Source organism: Chlorocebus sabaeus, chromosome 3 (genome assembly GCF_047675955.1).
Source record: "Chlorocebus sabaeus isolate Y175 chromosome 3, mChlSab1.0.hap1, whole genome shotgun sequence".
NCBI classification, from domain to species: domain Eukaryota; kingdom Metazoa; phylum Chordata; class Mammalia; order Primates; family Cercopithecidae; genus Chlorocebus; species Chlorocebus sabaeus.
Window position 1 is genome coordinate 13576269 of NC_132906.1, and position 19226 is coordinate 13595494.

The 19226-nt window shown below is 36.5% G+C and overlaps 1 long non-coding RNA gene across 1 annotated transcript in view; it reads right to left on the minus strand.

Annotated features, from left to right (window-relative positions):
* Positions 1-4459: 4459 nt before the first annotated feature.
* LOC119620109 (uncharacterized) overlaps positions 4460-19226 on the minus strand; it is a 127615-nt gene continuing 112848 nt past the window's right edge. Inside the window, exons 5-6 of the long non-coding RNA XR_012091890.1 lie at positions 5567-5772; positions 4460-5056 (exon numbers count right to left, since the gene is read on the minus strand). This is a non-coding gene — a long non-coding RNA (uncharacterized lncRNA). The remainder of the gene's footprint in view (positions 5057-5566; positions 5773-19226) is intronic.

The following is a 19226-nucleotide window of genomic DNA, read 5'->3' on the forward strand; positions in this document are numbered from 1 at the left end:
TGTGTTTAACCAAATTAAATATTTATTCTAACAAACTTTATTTCAATAGTAGTTATATTTTGTAATATGTCGGCTTGATGATAGTTTCCAAGATCTTTTGGTAATTTAAAATTTTGGACTGATACAAAATGAGTACATTAATGGACATTCATTAGATACTTAGGTAATCTCTAAGTAAGATGAAAAACTGAAACATTAATTATCAAGTGTAATTTTAAGTTTATACACTTTTTGTTATTTATTTTTATAGCATATAGAGAAGCTCTGTATTTGGAGTTTGTTAATGAATATGTTCATTTTTGCCACTTTGAAAACTTGTATTATAAAAAACATGTATAGATATAGAATGATATAGAAAGCTCAAGAAAAGTGAATTTTATTTATCCTGATCACTGCTAGCTATGGTTTGATGAGTTATTTATAGGATTTTCTAAAAAAAGCTTTAGTATCAAATATTATACTGATGCAAAACTGGAATTCAGTTTTCTCCCTGTTAAAAGACTGAGATTATCTTGGATTATTGGTTAGGTCTTGATAGGCAGTTATAAAAGTTTATTCTTTACTTTCTGTGCAATCTGCCTGGATGACAAGGATTTTATGTCTTACAGAATAACTTCCATGGTTTATGTTTACTGTTTTTCCTTGATTATTTATGAAAACAAAGATTTCTCACATAGACAAAAGCTCAGATTCTTTCCAATAATGATACCTCCTGTATCAGTGATAGATCTTCAGATAAACAGAATTAAAAGGATATATAGAGATATCTAGAAAGAGGTTTATTATAGGGACTGACTCACATAATTATAGAGGTTGAGAACTCCACAATATGCTGTCTGCAAGCTGGAGGCCCAGGAAAGCCCAGTTACCACTTAACAATTCCAGCCTTAGCTCCAAGACTCAAGAACCAGGGAAGCCAATGGTGTAAGTCCCAGTCCCAGTTTAAGTCCAAAGGCCAGAGAACCAGAAGCTCCAGTATCCTAGGGCAGGAGAAGATGAATGTTCCAGCTCAAGCAGACAGCAGATTTATCCTTCGTCTACCTTTTCATTCTGTTCAAACCCTCAACAAATTGTGTGGTGCCCATCTACATCGGTGAGGGCGATCTTTGCTTCATCTACCAATTCAAATACTGATCTCTCCCAGAAATACCCTTAAAAACACACCTAGACATAATGTTTTCCCAGCTATCTATGAATCTCTTAGCTAGTCCAGCTGACACATACAATTAACCATTAGAGTTCTTATGTTTACTTTTATAATTTTTATTGTCACTTTGGTTTAATAGGTAGTTAAGGTTTAATAGGCAGGTATCCCATGATCATACATAGCTAACGATCCCATGATCTCATCTTAATGAAGCATTCAAATCTTCTGAAAATTTTTTATATGTTTCCTTTCCAAAATCACAACCTAAATCATATCTCTTGCATCTTAAAACTATCTTTGAGATTCCCCAGATAAATCACAAAGGATTTGTTTGCTCGTCATGTGAAAAGAGAGGTACTAGAAATAATTAGATTTATTTGAATATTACTATTAATGAGTTGCATGGGAAGAGATGTTAAATGTGAAGAGATGCTCAGCCTTCCCTAGGTTAAATTTGTATGAGTAAATGTTTATTAATATAAGGATTTCAGTAATTATATGCTGTTTGGGAAGTTCTTAAAGAATTGCCAGTGCCCTCACCATTGATGATACGTTTCTGTTTATTCAAATCTTGGCACTGCTTTGCCTATTATTAGACAACAACAGTCTAGTGTTATCAATCATAATTTCAGTTATTTTTTAACATGTGACTTGTCACAACTTTACTTCTTTAATTTGAATCTAGCATCTTCAAAGCCCATGGTTTTCAATTAGAGATTTTTATATTACTTACCTGTAGTATTTTACTAACATATAAAGATATTTAAGACCTACTCAGACTTAGTGAATCTCTTTACTTGATATATATTCTTGATGTATTCTTACTATAGTCTTTGCATATTCATGGCCTATTATGTCAGGATTATTATATATCTCAATATTTTTTTCTCTAAAATGATTATGATCATCTGTTTTTATTAATGAGGTATACTATTCTTTAAAATAGGTCTATTATGTTTATGAATATTTTATCTATCTTATTTTAAATTGTAATTATTCTCTTATTTTGCATGCCACAGAAACAATCAAAAATATTTTTTGCACTTGCATTATTCTTGTAATGAACTCTCATCAGATCTTTCACTTTTGGAACTTACAAGTGTGAAGCTAACCACAGCAGTTTTAAGTCCCTTGTCATCTACAGGTGGTTTTCTGTTTCACTCTGATGCTTCCTTGAAAGTGCAACCAGCTAGAGGCCAGAAAGAGACTTTTATGTGTCCTGGTCCAAGTCAGCTGTGGTTTGATAATGTTGCTTCATCTTCAACAAAGAAGAATCATCTCAGAGCCTGTGAAAAGGACTATACCATGTACTCCAAAGCACAGACTTCTGGCATCACTTACGCAACTTTGAGACCATATCCATGGAATGAATCAGGATTTCCAGAACATAGTTCAGAAACAGATGGGCTCATGAGACCGCTAACCCAAGATCAAGTGAAACAAGAGTTAGTTACATAGGACTGAATGACCTGATCAGAGATAGCTGTGGGGTTTTTTCTGGAATATTGTTGCTATTTTAATGTTCTATTTTCTGGATATACAAAGAAGCTCCTTTGCTTTCCTTATAAGCTACCTCGAACTCAACAATCGAGTAGACTCAGCTTTTGTAAACTGAAATGAAACATTTGTAGATGATAATATATCTTATTCCACCTGACTAACCCCTCCAGAATTTGGAACCTCTTATTTAATACTCTTATTTTCATCTCAATGTAGTTATTTCCATAGATTAATTAAGAATCTGTCCTACTTGTTATCAGTACAAAATGAGAAACATTGTGCAACCAAGGCTTTGTCTGGAATGTCATGTTGGAAAATGATATTCTTTTAATCAAATATGAACAAACACTTTTAAGAAACAAAGGTTGATTTTATGGAGGCAATGCTTTGCAAAGCCCTTTCGGGACTGGCTTGGTATCTGGTTTATAAGTTCTCAGTCTTACAGGTAATAATGAAGGTCACTTCTTGGCAGATCCAGGAACTGTAGTTTATTTTGTGGACCTCCAGAATGGAGGATTTACAAGAACTACAGGTAAAATATAATAGCAAATTCTTGGCTTGGCTTCCTATCCTCAGGAGGCTTTTAAAAGACTAATCTGAAATTCCTTCTGAAAACATTCATCAAATAAACTTAAGAAGGCCTACACGGTAAATTATTATTCTTGCTACACCAATGTAAGTAATCAGGTCAAATCTAAGGAGACTAGCCTTAGTTTATTATCAAAAATAATGTTTCTTTGAGATTATTATCAACTAAAAATAAAATTTTAAGCCGCCCACCTACCAAACAGACTCTCTTGACCAAGAAGACTGGAAAGAAATCTGAAAAACTGAGTTCCTGCCATGATGGGAAGGGAGGTTGAACACACCTCAATATACCCCCACCTTTTGGCATGTAGGCTCAACGACTGACCAGTACTAATGTTTAAATAAAGGGCCAGGTAGTAATGTGTTGGAATTCGTAGGCCATACACAGCCTTTGTCACATAGTTGTGTTTTTTGTTTTTAAACAACTCATGTTACAGGGAGAGACGAATTCAAGGCATTTGTTTGTTTATCTGTCTGAGTCCAAATCAATTAAGAATTTTATGCCTTAATTTTATGCCAGAAAGACCGTTTCAAACCAACTAAGAGTATCATGATAAAGAACAACAGCACTGCTCATGTGTGAGTCAGAAAGTATCCTATGCTTGTATATCCTTTCCTAAACATAAACTTTTTTTTTCCTTTGAGTTAATTTTTATTTATTTCTCTTACTTGGCTTTCTTTAAATCTCTGGCTTGATCTGACCACATTGTCCAAGACAAAACAGACTCTTAGTTGCAATAAAGTACCAAATTATAAACAAGTCCTAAGGCCATGCCAGGCAGGAGTTAATGCACATCTGTAGCCGTCAGTCTTGCTAAATAGGTCATATTGTGACTGATTCTGACATACATCCTTAATTTAACTTAAACAGGTCTTTCTGCTAACTTCAAGTTTTTAGACATTTCATTTCTTTAACCAACTGCAGATTAAAGAATCTCTGAATCCATCTATGACTCGTATGTCCCCACTTCAAGATATACTTTTTCAGGCCAAACCAATGTATGCCCTCCATGTGTTTTATGGCTTTGTCTGCAATTCTTGCCTTCCTGAAATGTATAAAACCAAATTGTAATCTGACCACCTCAGGTACCCAGTCTCAGGAATCTTGAGACTGTATTTCCTTGGACTGTGGTTGTTCATATTGGTCCAGGATAAATTTCTTTAAACTGCTTGTTTTTTCCATTAACATCTTTGAGGGTATGACTTTAGAGAGATGAGAGAAATTTTGTGTTTTGGAAAACTACGCATTGTCTATAGCATACCATTCCATGTTATCAAATTCTAGACTTGTTCACGGTCTTTGAAGCATGTTGCACATATTTGCACAATTGTATATTGTAGGTAACTGATGGACATGCATACTGGCTTGTCTAATGGCTACTTAATTGACTTCCTCCCACTCTGGAAAAATCAGTTTTGTTATCTATCTGCAAATTATACTGGAGCCTGTTACTTGCTCAAAATGTCAATCCACACCAACTTTTTAATTCTTTTAGTTTCCTTCACTATCTGGCTATAACCCTTTCCACTAACTTTTCCAATTTTTTTCTCTCCTGCCTGACTCAGCACCACTAAGAACTAAAACTCAACTGCCCAGATGATTATGAGGACTCTGGTTTGCCTTGCAATTGGCCATTCCTCCATTCTCCACACCCTGCCCCCACTTCCCACTCTCCATCCCCTGTCTAAAGAAAATGGCTTGCTATTAACCTTGATTGACTCACCATCACAGCAGATCATGCAGGGGCCAGATTTCTCTTTGGATAAGTCTCTGTCTGGGCCACTAGGGAATTCCTTTGACGGACTTGAGTCATGCATGTCCTTAAATGAGAGGAAACCAAGACTGTAGATAACTTCACCAACAGCAATGACATTCAAGATATTCAGCAGGTAGTACCACATAACCAGAAGACTTTCCTCTACCACATTGGAAATCCACTTGGAATCCAATGGATTGGTTACCCTCCAGTTTACCTTTCACAATATATATATATTTTTATTTTAGGCAGGTCTCCTTTAAAGGGCCTGATCTCCAGGAACCTAAAACAACTGACCTTTGATACCACCTTTCAACAGGTGGTTCAACTAATTTTACAGAACCAATGCCAATGAGAATCTTGGAGACACAAGTTCTTAGATACTGCTTTGTTCCATATAGGAAGTGTATGATCATTTATGAGTTCTTTGTTGACGAAGGATATTTATCCTTTTGAAAAAGGGGGAAGACTGACAATGTTGAAATTTTTCTGAGCCATGTGTTCCACAAAGCAGGGATGATTGGGAAGATTGAAAAATCTCCCCCACCCCTTTGTATATTGAGAAACCACCAACCTGCAAAGGATCTTTTTGCCGTCCTGCGTTTGGAGATAAGTTCTGCCTCCACCTTTCCTCGGTGAGTTAGCCAAGACCCATCTCCATTCTTCATGATTCTGATAAGACTTGCTGATGACTCTTTTCTGCCTCTGTAAAGCTCAAGGCTCCCCTTCCTTTTCTTTGACAAGTTCCTCATTGAGGAATGTTCTCCCTGTTGCAACAGCCTGAATAAAATAATCACCTAATTGTCATGTGCATTTTATCTTTCACATTGAATACAGAAAGACCATTTCAAACCAAATAAGAGTATCATGATAGAGAACAACAGCACTGCTCATGTGTGAGTCAGAAAGTATCCTATACTTATATATCCTTTCCTAAATATAAACTTTTGTTTTCCATTGAGTTAATTTTTATTTATTTCTCTTACTTGGCTTTCTTTAAATCTCTGGCTTGATCTGACCACATTGTCCAACTCTGTAAAAGGCTTTTCTGTACAGTTTCCCTTTTATTATTTTCTGGGAAACTTCTCCCCTAAGGTTCTTCATCCTCCAGTTCCAGTTTATACTGGTTGCCCTTTTTGTCTGCTACAAAGTGGTAATTATAGGAATTTCCTCTTTTTTAAATTGGGATCTCATTTTACTTTTTCTTCTGTGACTCACTGATTTTCAAGGAGCATATCCTACAGAATGTCCCTGAGAAAAGACATGTAGAAGACATTTTTTTAGACCATCTGGTAAGCTCTGTATTTTGCTCTCATACTTGATTGATAGTTTGCCTGGGTATAAAAATCCAGGTTCATGATCGTTTTCTTTCACAATTTAGAAGGCATTGCTTCATCGTTGTCTAGTCCCAAGTGTCACTATTGAAAAATGTCCCTTTGATTCCTGATCCTTTGTATGTGAATACTATTATTACTGTTATCATCATCATCATCTCTGGAAGCTTTCAGAATCTTCTCTTTTTCCTAATTGTATTGATATTTTATGCAAATGTGCCTTGGTATGGCTTTTATTAGTAGTAGTATTGCTTTCGTGAGTATTTGGAAATTTTGTTCAGTGTTTATATTCATATCTTTCAGTTTAGAAAAGTTTTCTTGCATTATTTCTTCTATTTTCTCTGAACTCCTCATCTGTTATATACATTTATATAACAGAAATGTTTATATAACATTTATATAACATTTCTGTTATATAAATGTTAGAACCTCAGAGTAATCTTATTTTCCTATACGTGTTCCTATTGTCTAATTCTTTATCTTTTTGTTCTATTTATCTCAATTTAACAAGAGCTATAAATAGCTCTTGTTAAAGAGATATCTGACCTCAACTCTATCCTCCTATCTTTCCATTATATTTATTTCTGCCATATTTCCAATATCCAAGGGCTGTTTATTGTTCTTTATATGTCCCCTCTTTATATAGCTGGAATGTATTTTTTTACTACTAGAATCAAAATATTTTCTTATATCTCTGAAGATACTAATGATAGTTTCATTTTAAGCTTTTCTCTGCTTTCCACATCATCTCTTCTGTCATCTGTTGGTTCATTTGATGAGAGGCTTTTCTCAAATACCAGTGATTCTTGGTAACTGATCCAAATTTAAAAGTGTGACAGCAAACCTAGGACTAGTAAGCCTGTTGTCCAGGAAGAGCTTATTGACTGTAAGATCCCACTCTGAAGTAGTTGAGAAGGTCTGGCTATTTTGTAGGGAACCCCAGAGGAGTAAACCTGGTTATCATCCTTCTCAGATGCAAGCAGAAAAAAAGGCAATTGTTTTCTTACCCTGTGGCCTATTGCCCCTTCCCTCAGGTTTGTCTGATGTTCCTAGGGCTGGTTACTCCATGTTTCAGTGTCTTCAAAAAGTAAAACTTGAATATTTTACTGTACTGAGGGAGGGGAGTCTCATTACTGTATGACATAGGGAAGTAGGTCTGAGTGTCTCAAGCTTATCCTTTTAAAGACATTTAACCAAACTGGTTTTCCACTTAGGTTCACACTTCTACCTTCAGAAGTACTTGGTGACTCCAATTCCTGGCTTTTCTAGTATTCGGTTAAGCCTATTGTTCCTTCTTATTTTATTTGTCTCTTACAGTTAGGTGTCAGCTTTCTCTGCTCTGTGACATCAATTCCCATGTGTTCATCTGCTTTTTGACTCCTAAAATTTGATTAATATCTCTAGCTATCAGTTGTCTACTTCCTTGTCCTTTTGTCTTTGTAAGTTCTTTTTTAAAATATTCCTTTATTGTTACTCAGTGGGGCTTTAAAAATAAAGACAAGCATCTGTATTAAATTTACCAAGTTTAATTAGTTTCTTGTTGATTGTTCAGTACTCTTTATATTTTCAAAGCTGTAATCTTTTACCTCCCACATATTTTGCAATTTTACCCTCAATTTGATATTTATCTTCTAATATTGAGGATAATGTTTTTTGAAGTATAGAACTTTTTTAATGTGGTGAGGCCTACCTACATTCTTCATGGTAAAATTTAAAAAGCCTTCTCCACATTGAAGTCAGAAAAAATTTACCTACAGTGATTTCTAGTTCACTTAAAAGTTAGTTAGTTGGTCTGTAACTTAACTAGTGCTATATTTTGAGTGAGGTATTTCAGAATAATTGCTTTTCAAACTTGGAATGTACTGCAACTTTAAATTGCCAGGTGCCATATTTTTATATTGAAAAACCACTTTCAATTTCAATAACACTACCCCTCAAATACGGAACCCTTGCTAGGACCTGTTGACTGAAGAAATGATAATGTTCTCATCTTCACTAGACCCCTGCATCCATATTCCAAAGAACAGGCCAAACTATTTCTAAATATAAAAAGTTACAATAAAGTCCTAGTTTTTCTTGTGCTCAATACTTTAATGTTTTTAACACCCAAAGTTGCCAACTAAAGGTTTCTTATGGCTTCAAAGGTCACTTTCAATTCAGTAAGAGAAGAATTCCGTCCACCAGGTCTATAACATATAAGCCATTACCCATGGAGTGGGCATTTCATTTGCCAGAAAGAAGATTTTTCCCCAATTTTTTAAAAAAGGCACGTCAAAAGAATATATAAAATGCATGATTAAATCTTTATTAGATTATATCCTCCTGAGAGCTAATAGATTCTGAAACAAACACTTAGTTAAAATAATTGCAAAAGAAACAATGAAAATATATGCCAGAGACAACTTCAAATAAGGACGTGTTGACTGAAGACGTTGTGATGCCCACATCTCCACTCTACCCCTGCCTCCATATTCCAAAGAAAATGTCAAACTATTTCCAAATATAAAAAGGATACATAAAAATAGGTCCAAATAAGGACAGTGGAGATGCTTAATTACTCACAAGTGAATGAAACAAGCCCTTCAAATCTTTTCTAGATGAAGAATAGTATAAATAACTAATAAATAAAACTAATAAATCTAAGATCAGGAGCTATCTTCAATTAGTCCCTCCTTTTTTTTTTTTTTTTTTTTTTTTTGAGACGTCTTGCCCAGGCTGGCCTTGAACTCCTGGGCTCAAGCCATCCTCCCACCTCAGCCTCCTGAGTAGTTGGGAGTACAGGTACATACCACTGTACCTGGCAGTCCCTCACTTTTAATGATCTCACTGGAGACTATTCAACCATTGGAGATGTGACAAGAAGCATGCTTCACATCTATTTGAAGTACCCCAAAGTGGGGCATGCACTCTGAAAATCTGATAAATAGTAAAGTAAGAAAAAGGAAACCATAGAACAGTTTCCCAGGGGAACTTGTTGGGGCTCAGAAGCCAATAACCAAAAATGCAGGGCTTTCACCTGCTGAACTGCAGAAGCCTCAAGATCTCTCTGAGCTTCCCTGCTTCCTGTCTCTCAATCCTTTCTTTCCCAAAGCACAGGATGAAGTTGTTCTCTGAACTTCCCTTATCTGCCTGAAGTCCAGACTTGCCAAAAAGAAAACAATGACCTCTGATCCCTTCCTGAGTTTTTATTAACTCATCGCAAGAAGAAAGACCAAAGTCTGTCTACACATTTGGACATATTTGTCACAAACCACTGTCTGCTCTGCAAGCCCAACAGACTTTTTCCAGGCCTTTGTACATTCTTCAAGACCATTGAATTCCCCATAAATATCATTTATTATCCCCTAAAATAATCCACATTTCCCCACCTTCCTTTTCCCTAAGAAGAAGGGTATGTCAGCATCTCTATCCCAATTCATGGTGGGATAATCACTCTGTGGTTCTCCCCTGTGCATGCTAATAAATTTGTGTGCCTTTTCTCCCCCTAATCTGCCTTTTGTCAGTTGATTTTCAGCAAACATTCAGAGGGTGAAGGCAAAGTTTTCCACTGGTCCCTAGGAACGGACAGGCTTTGGTGCTCATCAGAAGTGCACGTACAGTAGAGTAAAAAGGTGATGAGAGAGGTTACCAAAAGTAAGGAGGAGACACCAAGTCTATGCTTCTGTTCTCTAAAGTCAGGAATTTACTCCTGGAACTAAAATTTAGCTATCAAGTGATGTAACTGTGAGTAGGAAGACCACAGGGATTGACATGCAAATAGGCACTCCAGGCAACCCACACTGCTTGAATTCTGCCCCTGGGAGGAATATTTGGGGTACTCATTTGCATTGCATGTTGGTTACCAAAAAGCACATTCAGTTCACAGCCATTTTAAAGCACTTCTTGTCAGATCCTGGGAACAAACTGGAGTGTCTGAACAAAGGTGATTGAGGCAGTGAGTTCTCTTCTGTAACTCATAGGAAGACAATATGCCTTCTATTGCGAACATAAATATTCTTTTTAGATGTGTATCACGCAAACGGAGCCGACCAACTCATGTGAATACCTATTATTAGAGAAAGGATCTCTGACCACATTGGCCCCTTTTCTGCCTTAATCTCTGGATTCCAATGTCTTGGAGCTTCCAACTGAACTCCTCTTCTCAGAAAGAGTAATATCTCACTATTCTGTTTCTGCATCTGCTTTCTATTTATAAAGAGTGCACTTTGGGAAAAGAAATGTTTCTTTCTTTAATCCACAGCAATATTTATTGCTGCAGGGGAATTCCAGTCTTGTTCTTTGGCAGCCTCACAGCTCTCAAGTCAAATAGGCAAAACAAATGCATTTTCTCTCCTTCACTGAAAAAGATTGTGGCTAACAGGATGTTGTCTCTGACAAGTACAGCCATTTCAATTATTTTAAAACAAATAAACAAATAAAAAATAAACCAACCAAAGAAAAGATCGTTTTAAAGTCAGGACATTTTACTCTAGAAATTTCTTTCCTGCGGCATCTTTGTTAATCAGCGCATTCAGTTCTCCTCAACATTCTTCTTTATAGCGCCTACAATGCCTGGGCCCTGCTAGTTGTGCTTCAGAGTGCCCACCTCTGGCCTCTTTCCACTTACCAGAAAAAAAATAAATGCAAGGTCACTCCATAGAATAACATATACTAAGCACTTCTAAATCTCATAAAAAGATTAGTATTCTCCTAAGGACTGAATGCCAACAGGACTGTAGGTTGCGTGATGGCGAATGCAGATGCAATGGAATGGATGAGGTACTTTCAAATAGAATGGAACAGGAGCCACGATAACATCTCTTTCCTTTGGACTGAGGGAATGCTTTATTATGATGGTCAGATTTTGGCAGTGAATATAAATGAACTGGAAAAACCCCCAGCTGTTTCTGTCTCTTTGGTATGTATAAGACTAGTTCTTCAGGAATGTATTCTTAAGAGTAGGATAATTATTTTAGACACGCTGGTGTAATGGACTTCATCAGTCTCATTCACAAAGCTCATTTTAATGTGGATCAATTATCAACTACACTCAGAGAATCCCCTGGAGTTAAATTCCAGCCATTTTTACTAGCGACACTCAACAGGCAAAAATGGCCTTTCTCAACCTCACAATCAAGGACTATGCAAAGAAAATGCATACAAGTAGCTCAACAGATCATATAATGATTGTTTATGCACAATAAACTGCAAATAACTATCTCTTTAAGGAATGTCTTGCTGTGTACCTATTGCTTTTAATCTCACCTAACTCCTTTCAGTATATTAGTTTTGCTTCACATAGGTACAATACAGACATTTTTCATAACATGTAAACAACAGTAAATCACATCTTACCCTGCATTTACAACCCATTGCAAATATTTAACACATATCTCATTTCTTTATTTTCAAAGCACCTTCTGTCATGTGAAAGAAATAGTTTAGTTTCAATCACTGTACCAAAGAATAGAAATATAAAGAAAAAAATAACTTTTACTACACACAGTCTAGGACACAACTGAAACTGAATTCAGAATTTCTAAGGTGCATTGTTCTCATCAGTGGAAGTATAATGCGTTGAACTCTTGGCCACAGGAGCCATAGAATGAGGGCTGCTTACATAGTGGAAAGTGAGTATCCTGTAGATGTCTTACTTACCAATTTTTTTTTTCTTATTTTTAAATATCTATCTATCTATCTATCTATCTATCTATCTATCTATCTATGCAGAGAGAGAGAGAGAGAGAGACAGGGTTGTGCTCTGTTGCCCAGGCTGGAGTGCAGTGGTGTGATCCTAGCTCACTGCAGCCTCAAACTTCTGGGCTTAAGTGATCCTCCTGCCTCAACCTACTCAGTAGCTGGAACCACATGCATGCACCACCAGACCCAACTAATTTTTTTAACCTTTTGTTGAGACAGAAACTTGCCATGTTTCCCAGGCTGGTCCTGAATGCCTGGCCTCAAGCAATCTTCCCACCTCAGCCTCCCAAAGTTCTGAGATGATTGGTGTGGGCCACCCAGCCAATGTGTTTTTCTATAAATCATTTGTTCTTATATTCTTCACCAATGGCCTGAATAAAATAATGAATGGCATAATTACTTAAGATCTTTGAAATTGTTAAAAAAGAATCTGATAAATGGATTTAAAATTATCTTTTCTATGAGTATCGTTATTGTAATTTGGTTATATGTTGGGCTTTTATTGAGCACTTGTTTTAGTCTATCTGGTGCTGCTATTAACAGAATACCTGAGACCACATAATTTACAATGAACAGAAATGTATTTCTCACAGTTGTGGAGGCTAGGAAGTCCAAGATCAAGGCTCCAGCATCTAGCAAGGGCCTTCTTGCTGTGTCATCCCATGGCAGGACACAAAAGGGCAAGAGAGGGCAAGAGGGGGCCAGACTCACCATTTTATCAGGAAACAATCCTGAGATAACAAACACACTCCCAAAATACTAGCATGAATCAGTTCATGAGGAGGGTGTCATGGGGGGCACCTACACCTCCCATTAGGTCCTACCTCTCAACATCTAATACTGGAGACCAAGTTTCTAACACATGAACTTTGGGAGACACATTCAAACCACAGCAGCAAAATTATCATTCTTAAATGCTAAGACAGAAGATGTAGGCTTTTTCTTGAAGCTATCACTTAATGTTCCTAGGCCACAAAAACTTCTATAATACTTAAAATTTTGATATTGATAATAATTAAAATAAGTGTATATTTGATCAACAGAATAGAACTTTTCATAAGGGTAATATTTGTAATAACATTAGTAACTATTAGCATACTGAGTTATTTGAAATCATATTTCTCAGAGACTAGTTGTTTATCAAGGAGAAAATCCTATATTAAGTACTGACCCTTTAATTTTGGTATGAAATTAACTCCTTTTTTAAGGCAAAGTGCTGTTCAAACCAATGGTGATTTCAGACTCTAAAGAAAGATCAATTCTAATCGAAAGTTGTATTGCTCTACACAATCTTATTTTGTAGGAATTACATCTTCAGCTTCATATGTTGACCAAAAATTTTTTAAAAAGATGTGTTCACAAAAGACCTGGGATAGTTACTACAAGTAAAAAGAGACACAGAGATGAGTTTTACTATCATATGTTGAATAAGTGGTGAGTCCTGACTCTTTTTAAATTTCTTAATTCAAAAATGTGAACACATTTCAGTTCAACTTTGCCTAAATAACACAATCATTTTTCTTTGTCTTTATTTTGGTTTTCTACTATTGCCAATATTTTTCAGTTTGATGACAAACAAGACTTTCAGGGTGAATTACAGGGAGAGCGAAGAAATAAGGGAGGAAAAAAGTGAATGAGACAAAGGGAAGTATCTTAATCAGGGTACATTTACAAAATTTACAGTTTATAGAAACAAAACCACTTCAGGTAGCTTAAGTGTATTAGTCTGTTCTCATGCAGCTAATAAAGACATACCTGAGACTGGGTAATTTATAAAGGAAAGAGGTTGAATGGACTCACAGTTCCACATAGCTGTGAGGCCATGGGAGGCCTCACAATCATGGTGAAAGGCAAATGAGGAACAAAGGCGCATCTTATATGGCGGTAGGCAAGAGAGCATGTGCAGGGGAATTCTGTTTGATAAAACCATCAGATCTCATGAGACTTATCTGCTATCATAAGAACAACACGGGAGAGATCCACCCCCCATGATTCAATTACCTCCTACAGAGTCCCTCCCATAGCACCCGGGAAATATGAGAGCTACCAGTCAAGACAAGATTTGGGTGGGGACATAGCCAAACCTTATCATTAAGTAAAAGTGGGATCTCAGAGCCTCCAGAGATGAAAGCAAACTAGAGAGCAGTTCACACAAGACCAGGAACTGGAAGAGAATGTTTCTTGTATTAGGGTTCTCTAGAGGGACAGGACTAATAGGATAGGTGTATATATATAAGGAAGTTTATTAAGGAGTATTGACTCACACAATCATAAGGTGAATCCCCACAATAGGCTGTCTACAAGCTGAGGAGAAAGGAAGCCAGTCTGAGTCCCAAAACCTCAGAAGTAGGGAAGCTGACAGTGCAGACTTCAGTCTATGGCCAAAGGCCTGAGATCCCCTGGCAAATCACTGGTGTAGGTCCAAGAGTCCAAAAGCTGAAGAACCTGGAGTCCAATGTTCAAGGTTAGGAAGCATCCAGCACAAAAGAAAGATGAAGGCCAGAAGATTTAGTCTAGTCTATGTTCTTCTGCCTTCTTTTATTCTGGCCACACTGGCAGCTGATTAGATGGTGCCCACCCAGATTAAGGATGGGTCTGCCTCTCCCAGTCCACTGACTCAAATGTTAAGCTCCTTTGGCAGCACCTTCACAGACACACCCAAGAACAATACTTTGCATCCTTCAATCCAATCAAGTTGACACTCAATATTAAACGTCACATTACCCTCCTCCTCTCAAAGCCATGTGGCTTCCCTCCATTCTGCCTCTCTACTCTGGCCTCTAGCTTTCTAACTTTCTCTTCAAAACTGTTATTTCTTCTTCCCCTAATCTTGATAGGTAGACAGCTCTGGTTTGCCATGGTACTTAGTGACTCCACCCAGCTTGACAAGACCACGTTATCTTAATGGCCAACAAGGCCTCCACTCTGATCGACCCAGCTTGGGTCAAGCATTCACCCCTCTCCAATCAGCTCTGTTCAGGGGGAGGAATCATACTGCAGTAAGGTTGCCCCTTCCAGACTATGTGTCAGGCAAGATTTCTAAAATGGGGTTGTAGGAAGGCATTAAATGACCAGCATCTGTATACTATTAACTAGAATCAGCCCCGAGGGTTTATATAGAAACAGCCACTTGTTTTGCAGGCCTAGTCATGGCATTAGAAGGCTATGTTAGAGACTGAGCAGAGAAGAGTGAAAATGATAAGACTGATGTTAAAAAGGAATGAATTAAAATTTCTATAAGAAGTCAAAAGCAGGAGCCTTTGAAGAATGGCCATGATGATACAGTTAGGAACATTGATGTGTTTTATTTGTTTAGAACAAAATGTTAACCATAGCTTTGCCTTTTCATATGGTAGAAATAGAAAAGAATGCCAGTCAATAGTTGTGACTGGAAACTATAATTTCAATTGGCTATGTTAAAAATTCCTACCTATAAAACACAGTAAATCAAATAAATAGTAGTATTTCTATCTGTAAATATGGGGCAGAAAAAAGGCATTCATAATGTACCATCACAGAATACAAACCAATCTGTTGTCAGGTATAAAGACAGAACTCAAAAGTCTCAATTGCTAATCTCCTCTGGGCTACCATATTTAGTGTGTTTACAAAAATGAGTCAATCCCTCTCCTATATTTGATACAGAATTCCTTAATGTAAAAAGAAATAGAACTCTTCATAAATAACAAAATTAGTATGACTTAAGGGTTTTAAAGAACTTTGTTTAGTATATCAAATACATATTTACCAAATCAAGAGTAAGTTTACTTTCTTGTTTTACCCAGCATTCATTTACAGCTTAAATTCATTACATAATTTTTAATTGAAATATTAATTGAAACTTTTAATTGAAAAGTTCCCAATATGCTTTAAGGAATAATAAAAAATTAATTTGTGATTGTTATATTAATGGCACATCTGACTGAAAGGAGCTTCTTTTAGAACTCTTTTCCCAGGCCTGTAGGTTTAAAACATCTGTGACATTTTACATATTAACCAAGTATATGCCTAAATAAATAAGTCTGTATGTGTAAAAACACATAATACATACATATATGTGTATTACATATATGTGTGCATATGTATTACATACATATGCATATTACATAGAAGTGTATATGTACATATATAAAACAAACTTTTACAAAACACTATTCTTTATGTGTGCAATATTCTCTTATGTTGCCCTCTTCTCCTATCCTATTTCCTCTTTTAAAAAACGCTCATCACAACCCACTAAATTGATTTCACAAATCACTAATGAGTTGCAATCTGCAGCTTGAAAAACACTGCTGTAGGCCAATTAAATATTGTACTTTATTTCAGATTTCTTTAATTAGTTTGATATACCTGGAGACAGTGTCATTTGGAAATGATAGCCAAGACCAATGTAGGACTTAGATTGGTATACAGACACATAAACGTTCCTCCTAGTAACCCATGCATCCTTTCTCTATAAATTAGTATGGCTGGCATCACTGTAAATCTTGTAGGCATTTCCTTTATCTGTAGAAAGTATCTATTTTCAAATGGAGAAAAGAATCCCCACTGAAAAACAAACTAAACCACATAGTAAATCTAACAAAGTGATTAATGGGATTGGTTGTCGGCAGAGTCCAGCTTCCTTCCCTCAAGAAGTGTGAATAGCACCTCAAATTCATCTTCCTTAATATGTTACCACTTAGTGTGGTGTTCTAGAGATACATTTGCTAGTTAATAATTAATCAGAAGGATCTCTACTAAAAGCAGCAGAAGGGAGGATGAATGGATAGGTTTTGCCTTGCATAGAGGAAAGTTTCCAACAATGACACCATAGCATAATGTCTGCAAGACGTAAGTACACTGGCCTTTATGAAACCTGGATAGTGTGTTAGATTTTTTTTTTTTTTTTGCAATACTTTTCAGAAAAAAACAAGTTTTATTCTCACTACTCCAATAATGCTCACTATTCCACACCACCTCCCTTCTTGGCCCATATGCCCCCTAAACCTTTCCTATCCTCAAATATCCTGGGTTTGTCCATCAGAGCACTCATCCTGACTGTATTAATTATTCTGTAGCTGTCTTATGTCTGCTATTCTGCTTAGACTGCAAGCTGCCTGGTTCACCGAGGACTTCACAGTGCCTATCCCAGTGCTTGGAACATCAATGATAATAAATACTTGTTGAATGAATGGGTGAGTGGATAGATGAAAGTGAAGGAATATATCAGAATATAGATTATCATGTGTTTTCTGCTCCTAAATAGAGGTAGAGACTAAATACACCGGTGACAAACTCTTTGCATTCACTGAAAAGCATGCTCGCTTTCTTCCTGTTCACCCAAACCAAGATCCTTTAGTTATGTTCAACTCTTTCCTCCCCACATTGTATCCCATTCAACTAAGGTTAATTGGATTCCTGTCACAAGCCAGCGACCACAATCTCTCTAATCTGTCTGCTTCTCTCCATGGTTTGTATCCCAGCTCACCATTTCTCCCTTAGGTGGTTGCAGTAGTCTCTTAAATCTTCCCTGCATCCTGCCTCCAATAGTGTTCCTGCCCCAGTCTATTCTACACATAGCTTCCCAAGGAATCTTCCTGAAATACATGTCATTCCTCTGCTCAAAGCCCTCAAAGTCAAACCTCTAAGTCTCGCAGACAAGGCCCCACCGTTTTTCCTACATTTATCTCCCTGACATCAATTTCGTATCCTACCTATGTAGCAAAACTCTTACAATTTGCTGAACATACTATGCTGTTGCATCACTCCATAACTTGAACATTCTGTTCTTTCTTCTTGATTATCCTTTCCACTTTCTTCACCTGAGATACTTCCATTCATTCCTAAAGATTTAATGCAATTGATATTTTTTGTGAAACCTTCCCTAGTCTATTACCTTCCTATGCTATTCCTCTTCTATGCTCCAACTTCACTGTGACTTACAGATCTATAACAGCACCTGTTAAATTGTACTGTTATTGTTTATTAGCACGCCTGCTGCTGCCCCTCTCCAAAAGACTGCAGAATATTTCAGGATGAACATTAATGAGCAAGAAAGAAGAGTTGAGCATAAATCCATTTTTCATCTATAGTACCTATTACAGATGTTGGCAATAATACGTTGTTTCCATCAGAATCCATAGTTTCTGGAAACATAATTCAATGTAGCTAGTTTATGCAAAAAGAGAATTATTACAAGGTTGTGACAGCTAACAAAACTTCTGGCAGGGTGTATAGCTCGAATGCTATTCAACTAACAACTTTCAGACTGTCCCTGTAAGGGACTATTCTAAAGGAAACTTTATTCCCACTGCCCCAGACCGGTGATATAATGACCAGCAGCTTCATTACGGGTGCTTCCAGAAGAACCAAACATTTCATCACCATAGTTACCAGAAGATTCTACATCAGCTACTCATTACTCAAATCTTCCTTCCAATTCTCACCTTTATTATAAAAGGGTGCCATTCGGCATAACTCCAGAGGGTGCCAATCTCATACGCAGAGCCTGGAAGCCACATGCTGAGGCACTCTTTACACAGGCATACGTGCTTGAGGAAGCAGGTATATGGAAGACTAGCTGCAAAGGAGTCTGGGAAATGTAGTTTTTACCTTCTCACTTCAATAATTCCAAAAGACATACTGGAAAAGGATTGGAGTGGGTGCAGTTCCTCTCACATAAATGCCTAATAAATGATGGGGAGGGAATGGACAGATAGAAAGATGAACTGTAAAAGTCATAATTACCATCTTAACTCCTCCATATTCTGCTGTTTAAAATAATTTTAATAAATAATTCAAATGTAAGCTTTTCATTCATTAAAGTATATTATTATTCTTTCAAAAATATTATTTGCATTTTTCTTTTCAGACGATTGTTTCTTTTGCTCTGGTCTTTAATACATTATCTGTTTCTAAATTTTTCTAATCCTCATTATATCTATGTGTTTCTTCCATTTTAGCTTGTGATCTGAAATACATTGCTTCCCTCATTGTTTGTATACGAACATGAACTCTCTGATTATGATACACATTGACTCTAAATAACAACAAAGATTATTTCAAATGTGAAACTATTGTTCTAAGTTATTTCTTTTCTTTTTTTTTTTGACAGAGTCTTAATAACAACAAAGATTATTTCAGATGTAAAACAATAGTTCTAAGTTATTTCTTTCCTGTTTTTTTTTTTTTTTTTTTTTTGCCAGAGTCTTACTCTGTCACCCAGGCTGGAGTACAGTG